At 42.6% G+C, this 27,607-nt stretch overlaps 1 protein-coding gene and 1 pseudogene across 4 annotated transcripts in view; both read left to right on the top strand.

Moving 5' to 3' along the window:
• The window catches only part of Ntm (neurotrimin), a 420,481-nt gene that overhangs the window by 116,893 nt on the left and 275,981 nt on the right, over nt 1–27,607 (top strand). The gene's annotated exons all lie outside the window — the stretch shown is intronic.
• On the top strand, nt 25,042–25,370 carry LOC118586777 (annotated as a pseudogene).

The raw sequence follows: 27,607 nt of genomic DNA, 5'->3' as shown, positions 1-27,607 counted from the left end.
CTGTGTTCTTGACACTCTGTGTGCATGGAACAGTCCAAGAGTGCTTAGTGCCCATGTGTACAGTGAATAGGGGTCACAATCTCCTGCTTCATTGTAATATTTTAAGTGGATATTTAATGTGCTATATTGTAGTCACAGATAGTCAATGTGTTAATATTAGGTATAATGCCTAGCTTCTTATAGCTTGCTCTTTGGTCTCTATGTTAAGCTTTTAGCCAAAGATCAAACAGAGTTTATACTCAAACACCTACAGACTTCTTCTAGTAGACTTGTATTTGGGTAGGGAGTTCACTAAAAACGTAATTCACTTTAGGGTCTGTCTTTCATTTGCTTTCTATTAGTGTCTTTCACATCCTTCCTGTTCCAGTTTGTAACCTTTGAGTCAATGAATGGTGTAGGTCTGACTTGAGTCCTTCATTGACCATGGATGTCTGAACAGCATTTCAAGTAGTCTTTCTGACCCTCATTCTTGCTAACAATGCTCCAAGGCAGCACATCACCCAATATTCCAAATCAATTGATTCTCCCAGACTAAGGCCTAGAGTTTACTGTTCTTTGGGGTCTGGCTTATGATGGAAAAGGCTTCACAGTGACTAAGTTAGGCTGACTAGAGTCACTAGTTCTTCACTGCAGCTCAGAATTCTACACAGATAATTCACTCTTGGGTCATTTTCTACCCTTGCTCGGCGATTATGCTTCCTAAATTGTTGGCTGTCACTTTTGATTAACTTTGTCTTGAGGCTTTTTGTTCATATATTTGCTGATCTCTTTTCCTGGCTACAGCAGATGCTGGTGGGTTTTATTTAGCATGTTTCTCAGACATTTATACTCATAGCTTTGGGGAATGCTTCCTCTAAGTCACAGGGTATCTGGTAGCAGCTTCTAAATTTGTGAGTAAACTTTGAGAACTGTGTAGCATTACAAAAAAAATACTACCCTATTTTGTCAGTCTCCTGATCTTACCTACAAGCCTTCCCAGGCTTGTGTTCTAGGATCTTAACTCTCACTGTACAATACATTTCAGCCCAAATTGTTGAGCCCAATGTTCAAGTGCTATGCTGGCTAGTCTTATGTCAACTTGACACACAAACTAGAGTCATCTGAATGAATGGAACCTTAATTGAGAAAATGCTCCCATAAGATCCAGCTGTAAGGCATTTTCTTAATTAGCTATTGATGGAGGAAGGTCCAGCCCATTACATGTGGTGCTACCCCTGAGCTGGTGGTCCTGGGTTCTATAAGAAAGCAGGCTGAGCAAGCCAGTAAGCAGCACCCATCTGTGGCCTCTGCATAAGCTCCTGCCTCCTGGTTCCTGCCCTGCTTGAGCTCCTGTCCTGATTTCCTTTGGTGGTGAACAGCGATATGGAAGTAAAAGCTGTATAAACCCTTTTTCCTCCAAGTTACTTTGGCCATGGTGTTTCATTGCAGCAATAAAAATCCTAACTAAGACAAATGGTGTCCTCAGTCTAAATTTCTCTTGAACTCACTGGTTAAACTCAAGACAGATATTGCATTGACAGCATTAGCTCTGAAGTTGTCCTGTGGGTTGAGTGTCTTAAGTGCCTAGAATAAGGACCGGTAGTAGGAATCTTAGAAAATGTGCATCATGCTCCTTTAAGATTCGAATGCTGCAATCCAAGGGCTGTTAAGACCTTCAGCTGGTGATAATTGGATTTGTAAGACAGTGCAACATGTGATAAAAGTGCTCCTGTTGGATGGGATCCCAGTTTTTCTTCCATCTTTCCTATTAATGTGATAAATGCTGCTGTCTCAGCTGATAGGGCCATGTTGGATAATCAGATTGGAATCAAGTTTGAGTTCCTTAGGCTGGCTCCACATGAAGCTCATGGGAAGACTGTTGAAAAAAAAAGAAAGAAAGAAACACTGTGGAGACTAAAAGGGGAATCTGGCTCTGCCAAAGCAAGAGTTTGCTTTTATCAGGATCCCCAAGAGCAGCAGTCTTACCCACCCCCATCACAGACCCTGTCATGTGCTCCTCGGCATTCTCTGTCCTACAAAGCACTCAAGAGTGTTTCTAACAATGTTACTGGGTATATGCCCGAGTTGAGCCTGGGTGGAAAACAACTGCGTCTCTTGATGTGAGTGCTTGGGAAGGAGGAGCCAAGATAACGCTGGGAAATTAAAGCTCTCTTAATTAAAGCCGATGGCAAACAAGCAGAGTAATATGGCATTACAGCTGGGAAGCAGGCACAGCATGCAGCTGAGCAGCTGTGGAATTGGGTCCTCTGGTCACAGCTGAGCCTGTGAGAAGGACAGAAGCCCTGGCAAGGGGATGTCTTGGCTGAAGGCTGACTGGTCAAGGGATAGGCATCTGGAATGGCTCTCTATCTGAATTGTTTCTGAACCACCTCTCATTCAGTCTCTAGCTGATGGTGGGTCTCCAGTCTCCTGGGGTCTGCTCTTCAAGAATGCCTCTACAATGTGTGGGCTCTCCCTGGAGGGGACAGCCTCGTGGGGAGAGCTGGAGTAGATGGAGAGGGAGACAGCATGTGGGTTTTTGCTGTTGTTGTTTTTGTTTTTAAATTTTGTTTTGTTTTGTTTTCTAATCTGCATATCACTTCAGCTACAGGCTGTGTCACTATGGTCCTGTGGTCAGTTTTGGCCACTCTGTTCCCGACAAGCTGTTCTTGAAAGATTAGTTTAGCTAACCACAGGGCTACACCTTTCCCCATATAGTATACACTCTCAAGCCAGGATGGGTATATTTTAGGGTCTCCCACAATTGTCTCCTTCTTGACCTCTGTGACAGGTGGATGTCAGTGCCTTTTAAATATGCCCTGGGCTTCTTCCTCACCTGCTTACCAAATCTAGTCTATCTTTCCAGATGGTTAGGAACACAGAACCAAAAGGTATATGGAGCTTCATGCATGTTAGGATGGGCTAGACTTTTTGTAGAAATGAGTAACTCCTGAATTCTTGATCGCTATCCTTCTTAGTTTTAGTAATTTTTGACACAAACTAGGGTCATCTGGGAAGAGAGAAGCTCAGGTGAGGAGTAACCTAGATCTTTGGGCATGTGTGGGGGACATTTTCTTGATTGATAATTGATGTATGATACTATATCTCTAGGCAGGTGGGTCTAGGCTCTATAAGAAAGCTGAGTACCAGGTAGCTGGAAGGCAAGGTAGTATTCAGCCTTCTTCCATGGCTTCTGCACAGATTCCTGCTTTGAGTTCCTGCCATGGCTTCCCTCAATGAGCTCTTACCTAGAAGTGTAAGATGAAATAAACCCTTCCATTTCCAGCTCAAATTGCTTGCGTGTGTGTGTGTGTGTGTGTGTGTGTGTGTGTGTGTGTGTGTGTGTGTTAACCACAGTAACAAAAATGAAGCTAGAACATAACTCAAGGCAATGGTACACATTCTTGTTCACTCTCCCTCTGCAGCAGGTTACATAGACATGCAGGGGGCCTTTCTGTTAGCAGCTTACCCATGGTAGGATTTCCTTGGCATCTGTGCCTCTAGCCACAGAGGAACAGAGGATTGAGGCTGGGAGGCTGATCCATATGATAGCATGAAAGACTGAAAAGGCCATTACAGCTGGACCTGAACAAAATCTGTCTCTTTCTCTACTGCCTTTTCAAGCAGCCATTCCAATGCCATCAGATGTACTGGAGAGTAGAAGTCTGTCTGTGGGGCCAAGGATTGGTCTAGCTTCTGCTGAATACAGAAGCTAATATCTGTCCATCCAGTTACTGAATGCTACAACTACCCTTGAAGGGCTTTTTGCAATTAAAATTGAAACAGTTTGGCAGTTTTTCTATCTGTATATATAATACCTTAGATTGCCAACTGTGTGGCACACATGAAATCTCAGCATTCTGGAGGCTGGGGTGGGAGGATTTTAAGTTTGTGTCCAACCTGGGCAGCATAAGAAGACCTCATCTCAAAAATAAGGTGGGAAATCCTTAGGGTAGGGACACACAGTCTTTGAAAAGCCCTTTGATACACCTGAATGTTGAAAGCCACTGTCTGGAGCAGCTATTCTTACTCTTGTGGATTCCCATTTACATCACCTAAGAGGCCAAGTTTACCCCCAGACCAGTCTGATTGAATCAGGGGTATGACTTGAACCAAGGATGAGAACCTTGAATTTCGCTATAGTGATTTTTGGAGAATACCTTGCACCCCTGAAGTTCTCAATGAAAACTGACTTGTTATGGTGCCACTGGTACTTAATAATCACTCAGATGCTGTGGAAGTGATGGGTTTTCATGGTCTGGGCACTTTCCTTTCTGTTAAAGAAGTCACCCAGCTTTGCATACAAAGTGCAGACAAAATAGATACTGGGGCACTTGAAAATGGAATCATGATTCTGTCACTGACAGGGCCTGGGGCAAGGCAATTGCTTTCCCTCCATCTTGTGCCTATAAGAGGGAAAACTAAGGCCCTTGCCCACAGATGTTGCTGCCATTATCTAATTAATGAGAGAGTGTTTAGGAAATACAAAGTACTGTTCAAATGGCAATCATTAGGATGAATGCGGAGCATTTGCAGACACAAAAGTGCCGTGTACATGCTCATAATTATTATAATTACTGTTAATATCAATAAGATTGCTACTTCTGATACATTGCCCTTGCAGAGAGAGCTTGGAGTGTCCTTCGGGTTAATATCTTGCCCCACAGTACTCAGGAGTATTGCTCAGCAGCTGTTAAATGGCCATTGCTATCTACCTCCAAAGAAAGTGTCATTCATCAGGAGCACAAATAGTCACATATGGACCCTATTATGGAGCCCCTTCTTTGAGACATCCCTGACTATGAGGATATTGTCAGCTCATGTCACCAAAACTCTTCATTAGGTGGAAGGACTGCACAAATGTGGAGGTCATCTTGTTCTTTCTTGTATATTCATCCGATACTTTTTTTGAGAAAGAAAAAAAAATTCTGTTGGATTTTATCTACAAGAGCTTTGTCATCTGCTTTCACATGGTACTAACTGTGCAGAGGAAAATCCTTTTGTGTGTTGGGGAGTGTTACCAGGTTCCAATGCTGATAATTCACAGATACTATCAACAGCAATTGGTGTTGAGAATAAGGCAATTATTTTTGCTGTGGCTTTGTGTTGTTTGGGTTTAGCTTGGGTTTGGATTAGGGGGAGGGACCTTGGGAAGGCAATTGTTTCTAGCTTTTTTTCCTTTCTCAAGAAGAAAGCACCATTGGGGATTAGGGAATCATTTTGGAAGAGGCAGGCTAGAAACAAATGGAATAAATAGGCAGCTTTAAGGTAGAGGTTAGCAACTAAAGAACCATTGTTTGTGTTAGTTCTGACTTGAATTTCCTGGTCATAAGATAGGGTACTCTCTGTTTCAACTACAAACTGCCTGCATCCACCCAGCTGTAGTTGAACCATACACAGATGTATAGTGCTTGGTTTCTTTGCCTTCTGCGGATTTAGGTTTTGGAAGCTTCTCCCAATAGTTTTGCAGGTTTTCATGGGGGCTACTATCCATATCTGTCCATTCATCATGGTGTTCTCTGTCTGTTCCAAAGCTTTAGGTCTCCAGCTTTCCTTCAGCGCACCCAGCTCTTTGTCCCCTTGGGTTCCCCTCTCCTTTCATGTTATCCACTTTTTCTGTCACACAAGTATCTGAGTTGCACAATTCTCTTTTTTCACCCCAACACACCCCATTATTGCCATGCAAGGCCCCATGCTGTCAGGCACTGTATTTTACTGGGCTTATGTCCTTTGAGTGTGACCTTCATAAGATTGTGTCAGTTTGTGTGCTTGTATTGTCTGCTCTCTCTCAAGTGAGTCCAGAGGCTTCATGGGACTGGAGTTGGCTGGGGATTTCCCTTTCCCCGGGTCCTAGGTTCTAGTAAAATGATTTCTCTTGTGGGGTAGGCCTCAGTAAGAACAGAATACCCAGACATGTTTCCAGTTGGCCACTGTTGCCTCCTCTTGCTGGAAATATTTTCTAATCTTAATTATAAGAAACTACTAATCTAGTAGGGCTCATGGAGGTAAAAATTATACAAGCCAGAGGCCTCCCAAAGTCGGGTCCTTCTGGAGTCCATACTTCCCCCACTTGGACATGCTGAGGCTCTGGTGGTATACCCATGCCTCTTAGTCTCCCTAGGCTTGTACTAGTTCTGCTGCAGAGCTCTTGGTCTTTGGCCCAATGGTTTGCCCCTAGTCTATTCTGAGGACTCCAAGGACAACTAGAGACTCAGTTTGCTCTATTGTTTTCCGGTTTTACAAAGGTTCTTAGGATGGCAGACTGAAAACAAAAAGTTGTATGTTCTGAATACTTTTGCTTAAGAAATTTAATTCATGTATTCTGTCAGCAGAAGAACTGATGTGGGCTTTTAGTGGTAAAGAAGTGGAAAGCAGAGCCACGATTGACTGATAGCTACAAATATGTGTTTTAACAGATGATTTGAAGACAAAAAAAGAAAAAAAAAAGAAAACCATACAAAGGAGGGAGGAAGTGACCAGAGAGAAACATGGGCATAAAATCAATTCTGCATATTATTCATGGGGAAAGAATAATCAGCAAATTCATTACAAGTCCTCATGTTTGTATAGGAAGGTCTTATTTATAAAGCACCAGCACTGTTCCACGTGAGTGGGTTTGTCATATCAAGGAGCTATCGTCCTTTAAATTGATCTGAAAACATTACAATCCTTTTTGATAGGCTTCTTTTTTTCCCCTAAAATATATTATTGCTCTGTCTTATTGAGCAAGGCATAGACAATATCATTTATCTTATTTTTGTTACTCTGGTCATAATTGTACACATCAGTCACAAGTGGCTGTGTCCCCAGGAGGAGCAGTTCTCCAAGGCATTGGAGGGGCCTAGGACACCATTTACACCAATACATGGCCCACCTGTCTCCCTAAGGTTTTCCTTTCCCAACCCTCCTTACCACCTAGCTCCTCCCACCCACTCTCCATCTACTAAAATAGAGTAACATCTCCCAGACCACTTCATGTCACACATATAGTTATAAAATGTCTTATTATGGGACAAAGGAGCTGAACCTAAAGTATTGTTTATTTAATTACTAATCAGACTGTACACACACAAATTGAGTTCTGGCATATAGGGTGGAAAATAAACCATGTTTAAAAAATTAATTATATATGCTTGTATGAAACTGTACGTTATTATGTAATTTGTAATTAAATAAATGTATCTGTATTTAAATAAATATACAGCATGTACTGTATAAGAAATAGTCCTAGGCAGAGTAAATAATGAGGCTTTCAAGTAGAGGTGGTCCTGGAAGGTACCCATGCTGAGGTGATGGGAAGGAGATGAGGAAAGAGACCACTTGGATATTGGATTCTCAAGAGAAAGCTGAATATGCGAAGGCCCTGTGTTAGGACTATGATAGACAGCAGGAAAGGTAAAGGGCAGATATGGTTTGGGCAGAGAGAGGGGGATGAAAGAAAAAGATCCTAGGATCAAAGAGACAGCAGGAAGTTAGTTCATTGAACTAATTAGCTAGCTGCTGACCACAGTAATGCCGAATTTAAAATCTCTTATAAATACACAAGCTAGCCATTTTTTCATAGTTCTCAATTTGTAGATTGGCAGAGATTCCTGTGGCCTGTATCTGTATTTGGGCTCAGGGTGATCTATGTGGTTTTCTGCTGGATGTGAGGCTAAAGAAATGACACCCACCTGTCTAAAGTGGACAGCTATGCTCCCAAAGGAAACCAGAGAGCCGAGTGACATAGCATGGCATGCCTCCAGCCTGAGCACACTCCTTTGCAAGTAGCCTGTGGCCAAAGTAGCTCACAAGGACAAGACCTATGCAGACATGAGAAGGAGAATCCTGCCTGGCTGATCCAGAAAGGCATAAACAACTAGGACTGGTGACCAGTGCTCCCATACACACCTGTTGGGGGTGGGGGGCGGTGGTCATGACTGCTATGTCTTGCTCTAAAGAAAAGGCCTAGCTTTTATGCTTTATGTAAAAGAAAGTCAAGAAAGACCATTTGTGGGGAAAAAGATAAAAGTGGAAACCATCATACATAGCAAAACAAACCAGACTCAGACAGACAGATAGCACATCTTTTCTCATAGGCAAAGCTTCAGTTCTAATATTTATATATGTGTTTTATGTATGTGTGGGGCTTGAAACCCCATGAAAGGGGAAGAAGAGGTTTTAAGGGGAGCTGGGAGACCAAAAGGTAGTATTAGAATACACGTGACATGAAAGCAGACAGGGAGCTCTTGGGAGGAAGGAAAGGGATCAGCAGAAGGAGGGCTGGGAGACCGTCAGTGGAAGCAGAAGGCAAGGAGGACCCCTAAGAATAAGTACGTGTGGGAATACCATAAAGAAACCCATTGCTTTGTATGCTAACTTAAAGTTACAAAAAAAAAAAAAATGTCCCCAGACCTGGTTGCTGCTGAGGACCATGTCTGGCTCCGTGGTCCTACTGTGGCTGGGGTCCAAGTACCATATTGTCACCAAAGGTCACATAGAAGTCCAGCCAGGATTGGGGCCACAACCTGGGGTCTTGGTGGTGTCCACTGACCATGAAACCACCAGCATCATCCTGACCTGAATGGCCAGTGCTTCCATCCAGAGCCAGGATGTAGTCCTGGCCCAAGCTGCTTCTGAAGACCTTGTCTGGATCTGTAGTCCAGCTGCAGCTGGGGTCTGTGTTGATGTCTGTGGCCCGTTGTATCACCTCAGGGGCCCATAGGAACCATGAGAGATGAAATCAGAGGGCCATGCTGAGTTGAACCCACCCTTCACTTGTCCAGGGAAAGCTGGCCTTGCCCCTCACCACAGGTGAGAGTGAACCAATTCTGAGGGAATGGGCATAGGGGAACTGATTCTGCCCCATGGCCTGGACTGACCAGCTCAGCTACCACTCAGTCCCACAGCCAGGACTTGGGTTGGCCTGCCCTAGCTTCTACCCCATCTAGGACCTGCTGGAGCTCATGAAGGGACTGGTCCTGTGGAATGCTATCCACAGTATCTCCACAACTCAGGGCAGCAGCAGGGTATCTGAGAGGAGTGTCAGTGAAAATCCAGTGATGATGGGGTCCCAGAAACCAGCAGCCTTGATCCAGACCAGTGACTCATTGCAATGAACATTTGCTAGTAAAGCCGATTGGACAAAAGGGTATTTATACCATGTGACACACTGAGGCTCCCAATGCCATCAGGATGAATGAAGAGGTATTGGAGAGGCAGGAAAGGAAAATCAAAGAGAGTTTTTTTTTTTTCTTCTGGTTTGTTTTGTTCTTGTTCTTGTTTGTTTGTTTGCTTTCTTACTTTGTTTTTCCTTTGGGGGGCACTGTAAAGGTGAGAGGAGGATGTGGGGGGGCACCAGGAGGTGAGTGCAATTGGGGTACATGATGTGAAACTCCCAAAGAATCAATAAAGACATTAAATTAAAAAAAAAAGATGTCCTTATATAGTACTGAGAAAAGAAACAGTTTATTCTGACTTGTGTCTGTAAAAGAATAATTCTGGGCATATGGGAAGAGTTATGTTGAGAGCAATACACCAAATCTAGAGAGCATAGATCGCCACATTGTACATGAGCATTGACTGAGACTTCAGTAGATAGGTGCAACTGTGAGGCAGCAATCCTCTGGGGCTGTTTGAAGGTGAAGCTTCCAAGACTGGTTGGGAGATTGGGTGTTGGGGATGAGATACAAGGAAAGATCAAGGAGAATCTCCCCCAGGCTTTGGTTCAAAACCTGAGATAGCCAGTAGGGAAAACTGGACAATGTCTGGCCGGCCCGAGTTGTCTCCTGCTCATATGGCTCTGCTTAGATTTCAAATGGAGATCCTAGGAAGCAACTGGACATACACACCATCACTCAGAAAAGAGCAGACTGAGGTAGACTTACAGGGGAATTCTAACAGATTCCGACATGTTCTTGTCTTTGGTGTTGGAAATAACAGTTGCTTAGACTCTGTCCTGTAATCTTTTCCATGTGGGAGTCTCCAAGTCTATTGTCCTCTAAAACCTAGGATGCTCAAGTGCCCTGTTTTCGTCTTTCTGTTTGCCCACTTCTGCTTTTATCCTTGATTGACATTTTTGAAGAACACCTCACCTTTTCATGTCCATGCATTCCTTAACCAAATGGATATATCCTATTAGATTTATTAAAACCTTATTGATCAATATTTCCAAACTCTGCACAACTATAACAAACTTTTCATCTCTGCTTCATTCACTCCCCACCCCCCCATTCCCGCCCTCCTTCATTCTGTCTGCAGTAATAGGGATTACACCCAGGACCTTACATGTGTTCAATAAGTACATTTATTTTAACCTTGAACTCCATTTCACATCTCGGTTTTGTGAGATAGGGTCTCATTATGTATCTCACATGTAATTTAACTCTGTAGTCCAGGTTTACATGAAACTTGTGATTATCTTGCCGTAGCCTCTCAGATGCTGGAGACAGGTATTCACCAACACACAAAGTTCCCAAGTGCATAGCTCGGTGCTGATTTTACTGCCTCACTCACCCTGTTCACCACCAACTGTATGGTGACAACTTCCATTATGTTCTTTTTTTCCCCCAGTGTTACCTTGTCATCTGCCTTGGTGTCAATGCTCCAGACTGTTGCCAACTTGTCTTCTTGCATGGACTCTTCGTCCTGGGGAGTACTGACCCCATGGACATTGGTTTCCTCCATGACTAGATGAAATCGTTCTCAGAGTAAGCCTTTTCCATTTTCTAGGCTTTCACTGTTGTCTGTGTATGGGACCTGTCTGCTTCACCATTTCTGTCCCTGACCTTCTTGATTTTGAGGCCCCATTTCTCTGACTACTTGGCTGAAATCAGCATATCTCAAATAGCTATCCCCTCATGACTGGAAAGGTGTAGGCTTAGCCTTTAAGCCTGGATGTCTACTTCTTACCTAATTATAGCTGTGATGTTTACTAAGTCCCCACCTCAGCACGGGCTCACCACTCTGTTTAGCCAGTTGTTCTCCACAGCTTTATTGCCTGCATTTATATTCACAGACTAGTTAAGACATCTGATTCAAATGGTACTTCAGCTAAGAAGCCACCCTTGGATTTATAACCAGGATACAGTGTTTTATTACTTGTGCCAACACCATTTTTTACATGTGTCCCAGTGTGTTTACCTTGTACTTTTTTAATCTACCTGTCTAAATTAAACTTCTCTCACATAGATCTAGCTATTTTCCAGTGAATCTCAAGTATTTACTCTGTTACCACGGAGGATTTCAGTCAACACTTTTAAATACCAGAGCAGTGTCATGTGATCAATGACTCCAACTAAAGTAAAACACAACCCAAAGATAGCCACAGACCCATAATAGTCTTCTACCTCTGCGACGTAACCTCTGCAACTTGTAGTAAGTTTGATCCATTTGAAAGCATTTTCTTCCCACTCCCTGTACATGGATAGTGAGGGTGTACCCATGACTGCAGCACGGGGTGATTTACATGAGTTCTGACAATTCCAGAGGATCACAGTCTTCCATGGCTGGATGATAAGTATGTCTCCTGTTATTTCCAGGCAACACGAGGTTTTATTTTTGTCATGCTCCAAATGGACTTGGTGTCAGGCAGTCAAATACCTGGCAATTTGCCTCGCTGAAGAGATAACATAAGTGGTGAATGAACATTACTGTGTGATAATGGTTTCCAACAGCAATTGAAAATAAATTCCAATGCAAAGCAGAAAGCTTTATTTCCAGGGGAGCAAATATCGATCTTGTGGCCCCTGTAAATAAAATAAAAAGTGCAGGTGTAGAGAGTCCTGTCTGTCAGTCCCATTGTGATTTGAGCAGCGAAGGGGGCTGTTTCCTGACATCAATGCAAGCCTGAAGTGTTGTAAGCAGTTTGTGGTTTCCTCCAGCTCTTTACTGTTATGGGTTGGATCTGAAATGTCTCTCAGAGGTTCATGCTTTGAATGGTTGTTCTGCAGCTGGTGGCACCATTTGGGCAGGTTTTGGGAACTTGGGAGGTAAGGCTGTATTGGAGGATGTAGATCACCAGAGTGATACCTTTAAAGGTTTAAGTCCCAAAGTATAGACTAACAGAAATGGGTTAATTTAAGATAAAAGAAGCACATAACAAGCAGCCTGCCATGGTCATACAGTTTGTAAACAATGTAAGTCTCTGTGTGCTCTCTTGGTTGGGTCTTGTAGGGCTGGCGGGTGAGAGAGATTTGTCCTGACTATGGGCCATGCAGGAAAACTCTAACTACAAAGTCCAATCCCTGGTTCATTGCTTCTGAGACCACTGCCAGGAACAGCCTTTGCCACAGTCTCTCCTGCTACCCACTCAGCTGTTGTGCCTTCCCTTGCCTCCCCAGGGACTAAAACCCCCAGGAACCACAAGGGAACTACATCTCCCATTCCATTAGGTTGTTTCTGTCAGGCACCTTCTTGTAGGAATGCACAATGAGTCCAGTGTTTTCTGGGTAGGTTACATACAGATCAAGGTTAAGGGCAAATCTGGCATTTGAAGGCAAACAAAGGGCTCTGAAGAGCAGTCAAACTAGTCACAGGACAATCTCTCAGATATTGCTTGGCCCTTGCAGAAAAAAAAATGTTTATGAGCCAGCAATAGCAGCTCAAATTACTGGGTTTTGTCCAAGTACTTGTTAGTTAATACTGAAGGTGCTTAACCTTTCTCAGCAACTTGAGACTGAGGATTCAATGGCTCTTTACTAGCTTTTGAAGAACTAGGCATTACAGCCTGTCTAGGTTATAGAAATTAGGTCCAGGAAGGCTCTTAAGAGCCATGCACTTATTCTTTTCTTTTTCTGGTAAGGAGCCAATGCCCCATAGATATATAACATACATAAAGTCCCTTGTTAAGTTGGACATTTTTTGAGGCATAATCAAAATGTGTATCTCTTTTTGACTTTACTCAAATCATGGTAATTATATTAATGCAAAGATATTTTCCTTTGGAAAGCACTATAGATGAATTTCTAAACAGTCATATTAAATAAGAAACACAGAGCCAAATACAGTGGTGCAAGCTGTATAGAGACCAGAGCAATAGCTGCCAACTAACCTTAGCTTACCACCTCCCTGTAGCTTCCCAAGAGAGCCTCTTCCTGTCTAACCTACACCAATATTACCTTCCTGTTCTGCCTTCTCATTGGCTCTAAGCCCAGCCACATCACTTCCTCGTCACTGCCTGTCTATACAGACCTCCAGGTCTCTATGGTTGGTTACTGGAATTAAAGGCTGGAGTCACCACTTTGGCTGTGTCCTTGAACACACAGAGACTCTGCCTGCCATATGATCAGATTAAGGGTGTGGGCTACCACTGACTGACTTCTATTTATGGCTATGACCTGTGATCTCCAGGAAAACTTTATTTATTAACATACAAATAAAATCACATTTCAGCACAAATAAAATATCACTACAAAGCACTGATTTATTACAAAAGAACAAAAATTTCCGTGATACCTTACAAAGGTTTAAACTAGATGTTTAAAAGTCTGGAAACATCTAGTTCTATGCCGATTCAGGCATAATGCTCGTATGTTTATAGAGCTTCCATGGATAAATGCAGATGACATGGCACTATGCTTTTCTTCTTTCTTGCACAGAGACCAGCTAGTAAGACCTGCTTCTTTTTTTTTTTTTTTCTGTCGGAGCTGAGGACCAAACTCAGGGCCTTGAGCTTGCTAGGCAAGCGCTGTACCACTGAGCTAAGATCTGCTTCTCCTAGACAACCTCACCTAAGTTTGTGGTACAACTAGGCCTCATGAGGGTCCTGAAATGCATCAGGACTAATTTCAGGGCATATACCAGGGAAGGGCTGTGTACATTATACGTCAACAAGAATACTGGTGAAATGTTGGGGGATCTGTGACTAGAAAGCTAGGCTTAAGGAGCTTGTTCAAATGGACCATGAATGATGGAAAATGGTTTTCTATCCACTCAAGATAGGACTCTGGACCCCTTTTGGTTAGTTGGCAGTACAGCAGCACTAACCTGTTTTAAACAACATTTAAAGGTTGGCAAAGAATCCAGAGAGCAAGCCTCTGTATTGTCTGGAAGAAATGACCCTATTGATCCCCATTGGCTTGTCAACCAACCTAATTCACCCTAGCTGGGTGTTTGTGGGAATATTTTATATTTATTTATTTATTAATCTCTCTTCTCTCTCTCTCTCTCTCTCTCTCTCTCTCTCTCTCTCCCTCCCTCCCTCCCTCCCTCCCTCCCTCAAGACAGGGTTTCTCTGTGTAGTTTTGGTGCCTGTCCTAGATCTCACTCTGTAGACCAGGCTGGCCTTGAACTCAAAGAGATCTACCTGATTCTGCTTCCCGAGTGCTGGGATCAGAGGCGTGCGTCACCACTACCTTGCCTATTTATTTGTTTCTTAAGTTGATAATTATGCTGTTTTCCTGACTTTGGTCTCCTTACTAAATCCCAATGTCGATTAACAAATGTGCATATAACTTTGGACAGTTAACCCGCCTCTGTGCCTGTACTGAAGAATACAGCCATCATTAACACATTTCTGATTGCCTACTATTTTGGCTATAGGCAATTTTTTTTTTGTTGTTGTTGACTTCACTTAAAACTTCTAGACATGTTTTTTTATTATTATTATTATTTCTTCTTATTATATTTGTGTTTTAATTGTACACATCAGCCATGGGTTGCCCTGTCCTCCCCCTCCTGCCCCCCCCCACCTTCTCCATCCCCTCCCCTCCATTCCCATCTCCTTCAGGTCCAAGACTACCCTGGGGATTCATTTAAACCTGGTGGATTCAGTACAGGCAGGTCCAGTCCCCTCCTCCAGGCTGAGCAAAGTGTCCCTGTGTAAGCCCAAGGTTCCAAACAGCCAGCTCATGCACTAAGGACAGGTCCTGGTCCCACAGCCTGGATGCCTCCCAGGTTCAAGCTATTCAATTGTCTCACTTATCCAGAGGGCCTGATCCAGCTAGGGGTTCCACAGCCATTGGTTCATAATTCATGTGCTTCCATTTGTTTGGCTATTTGTCCCTGTGCTTTTTGCAATCTTGGTCTCAACAATTTACACTCTTACAGTCCCTCCTCTTTCTAGACAGTTGGACACCTGGAGCTCCACCTGGGGTCTGGCTGAGGATCTCTGCATTCACTTCCATCAGTTATTGGATGAGAGTTCCAGCACATATGTTAGGGTGTTTAGCCATCTGATCACCAGACTAGGTCAGATCAGGCTTTCTCTCAACCATTGCCAGCAGTCTACAGAGGATGTATCATTGTGGATTTCTGGGGACCTCTCCAGCACTCTGCCTATTCCTGTTCTCATGTGGTCTTCATTTATCATGGTCTGTTATTCCTTGTTCTCCCTTTCTGTTCTTGATCCAGCTGGGCTCTCCTGCTCCCCTAAGCTTTCTTTCCCTCAAATCTTGCCCTTCATTACTCCTACTGTCATCCAGGTTTTTCATGCAGATCTCATCCATTTCTCTGTCTTGGGTGATCCCTGTGTCTTTCCTAGAAGTCCCGTTTTCTAGGTAGCCTCCCTGGAGTTATACTTATGTTCATATTTCTTTTTTTAAGTAAGAATTTATTTTATGGGTTGTGGGTGGTTTGCCTGCATGCACAAGTATGTGTGCCATAGGCATGCCTGCTCTGACACTGGATCCATCTTGACAGTTGTGAGCTGCCATGCAGGTGCTGAGAATTGAAACCTGGTCCTTTAGAGGAGCAGCAGTGCATTTAACTACTGAGCCATCTCTCCTGCCCAGTGTTCATATTTCTGATAGTTTTATTCCCACAGTTTGTATTGTTGAACATTTTGTTTATTTAGTTGTTGGTGGTTGTTGTTTGCTTTGGGGAAAGCGAGAGGCCTGTCAACAGAGAGAAATTTGAAGTGTCCCTTCCTAATTGAGCTTAAATGAGACTGATCGTTGGGCTGTTGTCCATGTTCGTGTTCATCTGTAAGATTTTATATTTACAATTACCCCACAGTTAAGTGAGTTCCTTTATACTCTGTGTCTCTCATTATCCATACTAGTCATTTGGCAGTTAATTATATACTGCCTTGTGGCATTACAATTCAGCACTTTATGTATTTATATTATCTATGTAAGTGGACTCATATCCTTGAGGGAGAGAATTGAGTGCTATGCCTCTTTGTTTCCACTAACACCTAAAAGAACACTGTATGCGCAGTCGGCTGTCAAACAATATTTGCTGAATGATCTACCACGCAGAATTTCTTAATGCCTCTGCATAATGGTCCCAGAGAGGATGTTGCATAGAAATCGACAATATTCTTCCTCATATTAAAATATTTGGTGAAATGCCACAATAGTGATGTTTCAGAGGTTTGCAAATGAAATGTTTCAGGGAGTGTAAATTGGCTGTTGTGGGGTGTGTGTGTGTGTGTGTGTGTGTGTGTGTGTGTGTGTCCACAGGCATGTGTAATGTTTTTTGTGTGCACATGTTCCCAGACCTATTCCTTCTACCTCTAATTTTGGGAGTCTTAATCAATCCTTCTAAAAGGATGATGGGTGCCGGCTGGGTAATGGATGTCTTGCTATGGCTGGTGAGACAGTAATGCCTCAACTGGAAGATCATTAAATCCCAGATTTCAGCCTGTCTCTTTGCCACCTATCAGCAGCCGCAAATCTGCTTTAACAGCCTGGAATTCCCTTATCTCTCAGTGGCTGTGGGCATGTGCTGCGGCTCTCTGTAGATGGGAGACAGAGCTGCATCATTACCCAGGGGTGACAAGGATATAATTTACAGGCTCAATCCGATCTAGTTACCATGTAATTACAGAGTTATTACATGGTCATTTGTTCCTGATGGACACCAGCGATCTCTTATCCTGGTCTTCTGTGCTCTGTTTCCCATCTTATGCTACAAAGACTGTTTAGTTTCTTCTGCATAGAGTGTTAAATGGTGTACTGGGGAGGAAGGACAGAATGATTGGGGATAAGATGCTGATTATGCTGTGATGCTATTTGTTCTCCTCAATTGGCCTGGTGATAATAACAGCATCCTGCGGCTGCCCACCCCCCAACCCCCCAGGCTCCAAGTTCACATTTTCTCCATAAAAGAGGATGGAGGCAATATTGCACTTGGCAGCATGGGGGAAATTGGGTGTAAGGAATATTCTGACCCATTCTACCCAGAGCCACAATGGCAATATCAGCCCTAAGATGATGTCACTGCCGGTTGTAATTTGAAGCTCGTGTTAACACGGAGCCTGTTGGAAGAAAAATTCTTTTTTTTTTTTTTTATAATGAAGAAAGAAAGGAAAGCATTTAAAGTGTGTAATTCAGTATCATGGAGGAATCAAGAGAGGGTTCAGTACACCTTCCAGTGGCAGCCAGAAAATGGTATGCCTGGAGCTCATATGACACAGCCTGGCTCAACACAGCCTAATGAACTTCAATGAATTACATCCTCAGGAGGCAGCATACTTTAAATTGCATGAATCCTTAAAACCATGTGAAGACATTTGAATACTAGCTTCTCTTTACTCAACAACCTAGGAGAGTTTGTTTTCATTGGTTATGAATGGATTAGGAAGTACAGCTCCCACTCACCCTCTGAGACTCTCATTATGAATTAATTCTTAATCTTAGAAAAAAATGGACTGATTGAGACATTTGTTGCAGCTCAGAAAGTGACAGCCACATCATGGTGTGGGAATCAGCACTGGATTTTAAACCAGAGAAAGCGGTCCTAATCTTGAGTTTACCACAAAGTGGCATGATACAGAGTCTCCTACTTTTTCTTCCCTGGACAGTTGTCACCAAACTGTTACTGTGGCCTTTCCAGTGTGATGCCACTGATGACTTCTTTTTTTTTAAAGTAATTTTTAAATTCATTTTACATACCAACCACAGATCCCTCTCTCTTCATTCTTCCCGCCCCTCCAGCCTCCCCACACTACAACCCATTCTCCATTCCCTCCTCTAATAAGGTATAGCCTCCCATGGGGAGTCAGCAGAGCCCAGCACATTCAGCTGAGGCAGGTCTGAGCTCCTCCCCCTGTATCAAGGCTGTGCAAGGTGTCCCACCATAGGTAGTGGGCTCTAAAAACCCAGCTCATGCATAGGGATAGATCCTGATCCTGATGACATCTTGAGCTGCAGAGGAGACTCAGAAAAAGCAGCAATATGTCTTGAAGGCAGGGAGATGTGAGATCACAGAATGATAATATTCAATGTTGTTATCTGAGAGGTTTCCCCCCAACATGGGGGGGAGGTGGTAGAAAGATGGTAGCTGCATGTGACATTTCAGTCGATGAAATGCTCTGACTCATTGTCATACTGTCCCAATCAAAACACCTTGCTGGTTTAATTAGAATACCTTTTCCCCCTTTTCAATGACTTAAGAATGGTACTAATTATAATGTAACACTATGTAACTAATATGTGCAGGTAATACTATGATTATATATAGACAGCCATATGCCACTATGCAGTCTCTTTTGATGCTGTTAAGCTGCTGAAGCAGCTAACTCCATGTCCATGCACAAAGTAATTGCACCAAACTAATTTGTGTTTGCAAACAGATCCCAAATTAACTATGTAAATAGGCAGATTTGCGAACAAAATATTATTGTATGTGTGTGCATACACACGGGTGGAGTTGTGCCTTCTGTCTGTGGGAATACTTTTCACGGGTGCCTTGGGCTGCTCTTCTTGATTTCTTGGTGTCTTTGAACTCATGGCTAGCATAAGTAATTACATGTTTCTGTTTGAAACAAAGAAGGTTGAAGGCAACTGGGGTTTGTGTTTTCTGGAAGCAGAGGCTTAATTCAATCAATCCATCTTCTTTGATTCTGTGTGCTAAGCTCATGAATTCCTTGACCGATCTTGTTTCTGGCATGGTGGACTCTGGCTCCTGTTGAATCCACAGTGATTATTTTCCAAGTGGAAGAGGGAGGGAGTGTGTAGAGGAGAATGGTCTCTCTATTGGCAATTGTTGGAGTTCTAAGACCTACAAGGTCTTTTGAAGCAGGACCATTTGCAGCCTGGCTCAAGGTGGGCACGTCACTTAAACTCTCTGAGTGTAGTTTACTCAGTTGTAAAGTGGGAATGATTCTGGTCTCCCTCACCCCCAGGGCTCTTGGGAGGATTGAGTGGTGTTTTATGTTTATTGTTAGCACATTGCCTAGTTTGTCATCAATAGTCTGTGGCTGCCATGGTGCCCTGCTTTGCAGAGCCTTCCCTTTCTTTCAGAGCTGCCATGGCCCTCTGATATTCTGTACATTTGACTTAGGGTCCTTTGGTGTGTAGCTCCACACCCACCAATGAGTTCCTTGAAAGCAGTGTCTTCATCCATTGGTATTGATGGGGACCTCAGTCCATGGCAAATACTAGGATGATCTCCTGAGTTTTTGTCACAGATTCCTATACAAGTGGCAATGGAAACCAGGTGGAACAGAATGATCTTGGAACAGGAAACACATCAGAAAATCTTCAGCAGATGCTACCAGAAAAAGTGAAATCTGAGGGAGCAAATAGAACTAATAGGCTTGGGGATCTTGAGTCTCAATGGATGTTTGAACCAATGGAAGCAGAGATACAAGGGAGGGGGAGGTAAAGTGTGGATACCAGTAAGGGAAATCCCTAAAACAAGATGGCTACCTGGACAATTTGTGAGCTCTGGATTTAAGTAAGAGGCCCTGTCCCAGTACGTAAGGTGAAGTGGAATCACAAAAGGTAACTGATGTCAACCTCTGGCTTCCATATGCATAGACACATATGTGCACCTACATATGTGAGCATGCACACATATATGTACAGCATACTCATACAGGCAAAACATAAAAATAACTATCTTAATAAACAATAGGAAAGGAATATTGAGTAGGAAGCAGGGACATCCTGTAGGGCTTTAAATATGATGCTTACTTACAGGATTTTCATGAACCAGCAGAACTAGAGAATTTGATAAGCAAACTGGCTTCAATGGCCAGAGGCTAAGTACTTCCAAAACAGCTCACAGGAGTGGTTGGCTTATGAGTTGTATGCACAAAAAACCAAACCAAACCAAACCAAACCAAACCAACAAACAATAAAGGGACCCAGTTGGGACACTTTCTAGTATAATATCCTGTAATATTCTTCACTGTGTTTGGAATATTTTGAATGTGCTGTCTAGTTTTATGTCAATTTGTCAAAAGCTATAGTCATTTGGGAAGAGGGAACCTCAGCTGATAAAATAACCTCACGGGACTGGCCTCTGTGCAAGCCTGTGAGGTATTTTCTTGATTAGCAATTGATATAGAAGGGCTCAGCTTATTGTGGACTGTGGCAACCCTAGGCTGGTGGTCCTCAGTGCTGTAAGAAAAAGGCTGAGCAAGCCATGAGGAACAAGCCAGTAAGCAATGATCCTCCATGGCTTCTGTTCCAGTTCTTGTTTGCAGGTTCCTGCTTTGAGTTCCTGCCCTGACTTCTCTTGGATATAAAAGTATGATCTGAGACTTGTGAGCTGAAATAAACCCTCCCCTCCCCAAGTTGCTTTGGTCATAAGGTTTTATTACATAAATAGAAACCTCAACTAAGACATGGGGGTATTAGCCTCAGATCAGGAATAGCACCTGCACACAAAATGTTGGAAATTTTGATGACACCAATTGGCCCCAAGCTCTATGCATTGTCCCTTTCAACCAAGGTTCTCTGGCAACATCTTACACTGATCTGACTTCTTCTGATACCACACTCAGACTGTTGGACAAGTAGGAAGGAAAGGTACAGTTTAAACCGTAGACATTACAATTTGAGAATCACAATTCCCCCACGATCAACTCTTTTTCAATCTCAATGAGAAGAATTGTTTCTGTGAATGGATGACTTAGCCCTGTCTGGGTCCTGAGAGAGGGAAGTAGATATATGTGACTGTGCTTTATTGTCGGATATGGATTTTACCTCACCACTCTCTGACTGTAATAATATCACACATGCACTTAGTTTACTTGTTGGTTTGTAAAAGTAAATGGCTCAGACTGTGGATGTTCCAATATTAAACTAGTTTGTGTGTGTGGTAGTCACATAGTAGGTCTCCAGTAAATGACAGTGTTTCCTTCTGTTCATAAAATTAAGCTACTTAGAGTCTTCCATATGCAACATTTAAGAAGAATGCACTCCCCCCCCTACACACACACACTGCTTTGGCTTAGATTGGAGCTTTTCTCTGTGAAACACACAGCAGCCTGCATCTCTCTTGTTTTTTCCCATCATTTTAATTGTGTGTACATACATGCATGTGTGTGTGTGTGAGAGAGAGAGAGACAGAGACAGAGAGAGAGTCAGAGAGACAGAGACAGAAACAGAGACAGAGAAAGAAATGAAGAGGTGGCTTGTTTGGGAGAAACAGCTTTCTGTTTCTCTGGTTTTGAACTTTTTAAATGTGTAAGCAAAGGGATGGGAGCAAACTGCAGAGCAGGTGTGGCAGAAGAGGAACGTGGAAATGAAGGATAGATGCTTTCTGACATGATGATAGTAAAGTCCCTGTGTTTGCACTAATGCATGCAGAATAACCTTAGACATGCCTAGACATTCATGAGTTTTATTTTTGTCTCTGGTTATTACTAATGTGCTGAGTTGTGAGAATATTAAACTATAATTCCCTGAGATGTATTTCTGTCTCTCAGTGGATATGGATGTGCAGCCACTTGCATACCCAAGATTTAAGAGCCTTGCTGTTCCTTGGAAACACTGCAGCAGTAGGAGAATGCCTGGTGTCTGCATCTGAGGCAAGCATGTCCACTACTCTGGAATCCCTCCTGCTATGGCCTAGGGGATTCAGAACCAGAATACCTGAGGCAAGTTCTGGCTTTCTCACCAATTAATAGCTTGACTTTGGATAAGGTACTGACCCTGAGGCCTTTACTTTTTTATCAGTGAAATGGGGATATTATCACATTGAGAAGATCAAGTCAATCACATATATCAGTGGATTGACCTAGAAAGCACTGCTGTGTTATTTGTTGCTAGTTGTCCTGAACTGTCATGTAGCTTCTCAGCTGAAGAACAAGGTCCAGGATTCCTCTGTTCTCATCAACCCCCAGCTCCCCATGGACCATGTTCAGGTCATTGCTGGCAGCAGTAATAAATCATTCACAGTGTGATTCACTCTCATAACTTAAATGGCAGGTGTAACAGCTACACATTTTACTCTACATAAGAATGCAGAATCAAGTTGAATCAAAGGTAGAGTGCTTTGCTTTGACCTTAGAAGCCAAATAGCATGTCTCTCCTCATTGTTATGTGTAAGAGAGACACAACCTGCACACCAGAACAAATATGGCTTCTTTCACACAAAAAATGACAAAGACCCAAGGGAAGCTTAAAATTTTGTGATAGCGAATCATATCTCTGTAGGGACTCCAGATGTACGGCTTTGTATTGCTTTCTGCTGGCAAAGGACCATTTGACATCCTCCCCTACTCTCCGTTAATAAAGCTGATGTGAACTATGAACATCATTGACCTTGTCTCTGTCCCAGAGCATCAGTCTTTCATCTCATTGGATACTTTCAATATATTGGAGACTGTCAGAGCAAAGGCTGCTAGCCCTTGTGGTCAGGTACTTCCACTGTTCATACCCAGGAGAAGAAATTAGGTTCTCTTCATAAACCAAAATGTTTAAGTTTAGAGCTGGGACACAAAGTTGAGATGGACCCTGATTTAAGAAATTCCTTGTCATGTATCACAGTGTTATATTTCTACAACATAAGGCAGAGATAGATTATGCATCACAGGATATGTCACGTTCTGTAGGCTGAACATTAGGCCCTGAAGGCAGTAGTGTCGGCAAGGAAAATGTTTGGGTCTGCTCCAGAAAAATGTGTGTGTGTGTGTGTGTGTGTGTGTGTGTGTGTGTGTGTGTGTATGTATGGTGCATCAAAGAAGGAATCAAGACAAAGTTAGGTCAGCTGACATGTACTCACATCCTACAATTTTTCAGTTCATTAACTATTGATATCACATCCACCTTCCCATTAAACATATTGTATCATCCCTATGGTACCAAATATTTACAGGAAAAGGAACCATTGCATTCTAATTAACATTATAACCCTTGGACCTAGGATTCTGCCTAACATTTTTTATTTTTCGAAACAGGCTTTTCTCCGTGTAGGTTTGGTGCCTGTCCTGGATCTCGCTCTGTAGTCTGTCGAACACACAGAGATCCACCTGGCTCTGCCTCCCAAGTGCTGGGATTAAAGGCGTGCGCCACCACCGCCGCCTGGCCAGAATGCATATTCTTAAGCAGTTTTTAATTCACTGAGCTTACTCACATCGTGTTGGTTTATGCTGCTGCCAAGTAAGTGGAACTAGGAAGAGGCAAAGATGAAGTGCAGAATATGCTAGTGGAAGGCCAGCTCTGAGCGTGCTGAGACGGAAAGCAGAGTTTGGGGATCATGGAGCATTACTCCAGGATCCTGAAGTGGTTGAATGTTCCTTTTGTGCTCACTGAGGAACCCTGCACTCAGCCTGTGGTGGTCAGAATGAAACCGGCCCCTGGAGGCTCATAGGGAATGGTACTCCTAGGAGGGGAGGCCTTGTTGGAGTCAGTATGGCCTTGTTCGAGGAAGTTTGTCATTGGGTTTCCAATGCTCAAGCCAGGCCCAGTGTCTCTGTCTTCCTGCTGTCTGTGGATTCAGATGCAGAACTCTCAGCTCCTTCTCCAGCACCATGTCTGCCTTTGTGCCACCATGCTTCCCATGGTGATAGTAATGAACCAAACCTCTGAACAGTAAGCCAGCCCCAATGGCATGTTTTCCTTTACAAGAGTTGCCGTGGTCATGGTGTCTATTCACAGCAACAGAAACCCTAACTGAGACATGGCCTCATGTTGTTGTCACTTCCTTGCTTCAGTTTCTATCAACTCAGACTCTGACATGGCCCCTGAGGACCTGAGCTCAGCTTTAAGTTTTAACTGAAGTATTCTTTCTTCAACTCATACAGATTCTAGTTAGTTGCTTGGCCCAAAGGAAAAAGAACTTGGGCTCATTTACATTTTCTATAGCATTGAAAAATAATTACCCATTATGTCCTTCAGCCATTGCTTCTAGTAAGTTCAAGCATGTGACTTAGTACCCTCCTCGCCCTCCCCCACCCACATAGATATATTAGAAAACAAACAATACTAGCATCCTAATATGTTTGATACAGGGGAAATACGGGATTACTGTTGTCTCACCAAACATTGCATGTTTTCTCTCACATGCAGACTGCAGATTTGGGGGGCCATTAGAATAGAAAAAAGAGAAAGTCATGATTGTATAGGGGAGATAAAAGATGGTACTGGGGGTGGACACAATCAAACTATGTTATGCACATGTATTAGAATATTCTAATGAAGCTGGGCATGGTGGGCCACTTCTGTATTCCCAGGACTCAGGAAGGTGAGGCAGAAAGGTTGTAAGTCTAAGCCATTCCAGGCTTCATAGACAGATCCTCTCTCCATAAACAAAACTCCTTTATAAAGAACTCAAATAATTAAGCATCCCCTACAAATCACTCAATAAAATGGGCAAATGAATTGAACAGACAATTCTCAAAATAAGAACACAAATAAGGTGGGACAGGCAGCTCAGCAGGGTAAATGCTCTTACTGCACAAGGCTGGTAACTGATTTCATTCCTCAGAACCCACTTAAAGGTAGAAGGAGAGAGCCAACTTACAGTCTTCTGCCTTCCTCTTGTGTGCTCTGGCATGCAATCATGTATCATAAATAAAAAGGAAGAATAAAATTGCTGAGAATACATGAAAACTGTTCAATACCCTTATTTATCAGGAGATCTGAATTCAAACTCCATTGAATTGAACCAGGTGTGTTGGCTCATGCCAGCAGTCTCAGTACGTGGAAGGCTCAGGAGAGTAGTGCTGTGCGTTCAAGGCCATCCTGAAGTAATACATAATAAATTTAGGCCAGCCTCAGCTGCAGTGTGAGACCCTGTCTCAAAACAAGAAATGAAGATAAAACTAAGACACTCTTACACTGATATTCCATCTCACCTTAATCAAAACTTGTGTCATCAAGAAAAGAAACAGGCCTTTCTCGATCCCTGGCCATCTTGGCGGCTGGTCTTAGTTGGGGGCTGTCCCACACCTAAGGCAGGAAGATGGTAGCCACAAAGAAGACAGAAAAAGTCTCTGGAGTTGATCAACTCTAGGTTCCAACTTGTTATGAAAAGTGGAAAGTACATGCTGGGGTACAGACAGACTCTGAAGATGATTAGACAGGGCAAAGCAAAATTAGCTATCCTCGCCAACATGAAATAGAATACTATGCCATGTTGGCTAAAACTGCTGTCCATCACCGCAGTGGCAATAACATTGAATTGGGCACAGCGTGTGGAAAATACTACAGAGTATACACCCTGGCTATCATTGACCCAGGTGATTCTGATATTATTAGAAGCATGCCAGAACAGACTGGTGAAAAGTAAACCAGGAAATTTTTCTTTAATAAAACTTTACCAGAGCTCCTTTTAAAAACATTGTGTCCCTTTTGGGTTGTTTTCTCCCTAACTCTTGGTTCTCTTACAGTTGAATGGAGGGTTAGAGCCATTGAAACCTCAAGGTCTGGTGGCAAGACTTAGGTGAAGTTACATTGCTTAGTTTCCATTTTGTGGGGTTTTGTTTCGTTAAACAAACACTGTATCACTCACTGCAAACAAAATGAGTGGGACCACAGGGGTGTTTCAGAGTTTAGAATCCCAATGTTGAAATACACATTTGTGTGTATATAATATATATCTAATCAAGAAAAAAAGAAAAGAAAACAAACAGCAAATGCTGTAGGGCAGGCAGGACACACATGCGTTCCTGGCACGGATGTCAAGTCCACCTCTGTGGAAACCAGACTGGATGTTCCTGAAAATAAAGTAAAAACAGAACTACCATTTGATCCAGCTATACCACTTCTGCATTATACCTGACGGAATATGTCATGGAAATATTTTTACATCTATATTTATTTCAGAACTAGTCATAACAGCCAAGACACAAACCTATTTTGCTGCCTATCAACAGATAAATCAGTAAAGTATGATCTGTTTATCTGTGTAAATATCTATATCTATCATCTATCTATCTATCTATCTATCTATCTATCATCTATCTATCTATCATCTATCTATCTATGTATCTATCTATCATCTATCTATCTATCCACTTATCTGTCTATTTATTTACATACAGGCACACAAACTCATACTAACACAGGCACATACATGCATCTATAAAACAAAGTTTTATTTAGCCATAAAAAATGAAATTATGACATGAGCAGAAAAATGGATAGGAGTGGAGATCATTATATTAAAATAAACCAGGCAGACACAGGAAGACAAGTATTACATGTTTTCTCTCATATTTGGAATACAGACTTAAACATACAGATAAACAGGACATGGAAGTTTGGGGGTGATTATGTGAGAGAAAAGTCAAAGGGGTGAAAGGAACAAAAAAGGGTAATGAGAAAGAGATACAATGTCTCACTTTTCTCCCATGTGTCATCCAGATTTTAATATATGTGTGTTCAAATATATACATCTATCCTAATGGAAGAAAGGGACCAGTGGGAGCAGGAAGTGATGGTGGGAGATGTCTCAGTTGCTTTCCCATTGCTGTGATAAAATACCTTGGCTAGAGCAACTTAAAGGAGAAGGGACTTATTTTAGCTTACAATTCCAGGGTAGGTTCATCATGGTTGGAAACTCATGGCAGTGGAAGCCCAAGGGAGCTGGTCCACAGTTAGGAAACAGAACAAAAGTACTTGCATGCATTTGGGTGCTCTCTCTCCCTCTTGCTTGCTCTCTCCCTCCCTCTCTCCTTCCCTCCCTCCCCACCTCTCTCTCCCTCTCTTTCTCTCTCCCCCTCTCATATTTTAAAATGCAGTCTGGGATCCTAGCCCAGGGAATGGTACCATCTATAGTGGATGGATCCTTCTACCTCATTTAATCTAATCAAGACAGGCATGGCTAGTGGCAGTCTTTAAGTTGATTCTAGATCTCAAGTTGACAGTGAAGATAAACCACTACAAGAGGGTAGTTGGGGGCCAAAAAGAAATAAAGTATAGTAATATACACCTGTTATAATGCTATCATGAAACCAATTAATTTGTCCACAGATTAAAAAAAATAATAAAAATAAATGAACAAAACTCTTAATGAAATTTGTTATTTTGTACAATTAATAGATGTAAATTATTAAAACAGAACCCAGGGTTATTGTTTGGTGCTGTTTTTGTATATTTAACTATGTTTTGCAAGCATGCTATTACAGTTTCCTATGTGAATACTTATTTTCCAGATACCCAGTGTTGATGATTACTTGGCATTCTTCTCTGTGACTCTCCTTCCAAATCCCAAATACAGTTCAACAACAAAGATGTAGGATGGACCTCACTCCCACATTTGAGTGCTGCGATTGTTGTGAGTGCAGATGAGGCTTTCTTCAAGCCAGGTCCTCAGCATGGGTCTATAGTAATAGCACAGTGTAGCTTCAACAGCGTTCAGGGCTTCCAGTTAATCAACTGACTGCCCTAGGAACTGGTGAGCGTTGTCAATTGTGGTTTTTTTTATTATTATTCTTTTTTCCTAAGCTCCCTCCATGGTTCTACTATCTGTAGAAATCCATCAGAATTGAGAACAGGAAATAAAAGATGAGTGGGTCCTGCTGACC

Source organism: Onychomys torridus, chromosome 7, assembly GCF_903995425.1.
Source record: "Onychomys torridus chromosome 7, mOncTor1.1, whole genome shotgun sequence".
Lineage (NCBI taxonomy): Eukaryota > Metazoa > Chordata > Mammalia > Rodentia > Cricetidae > Onychomys > Onychomys torridus.
This window is presented reverse-complemented; position numbering and strand designations above follow the sequence as displayed.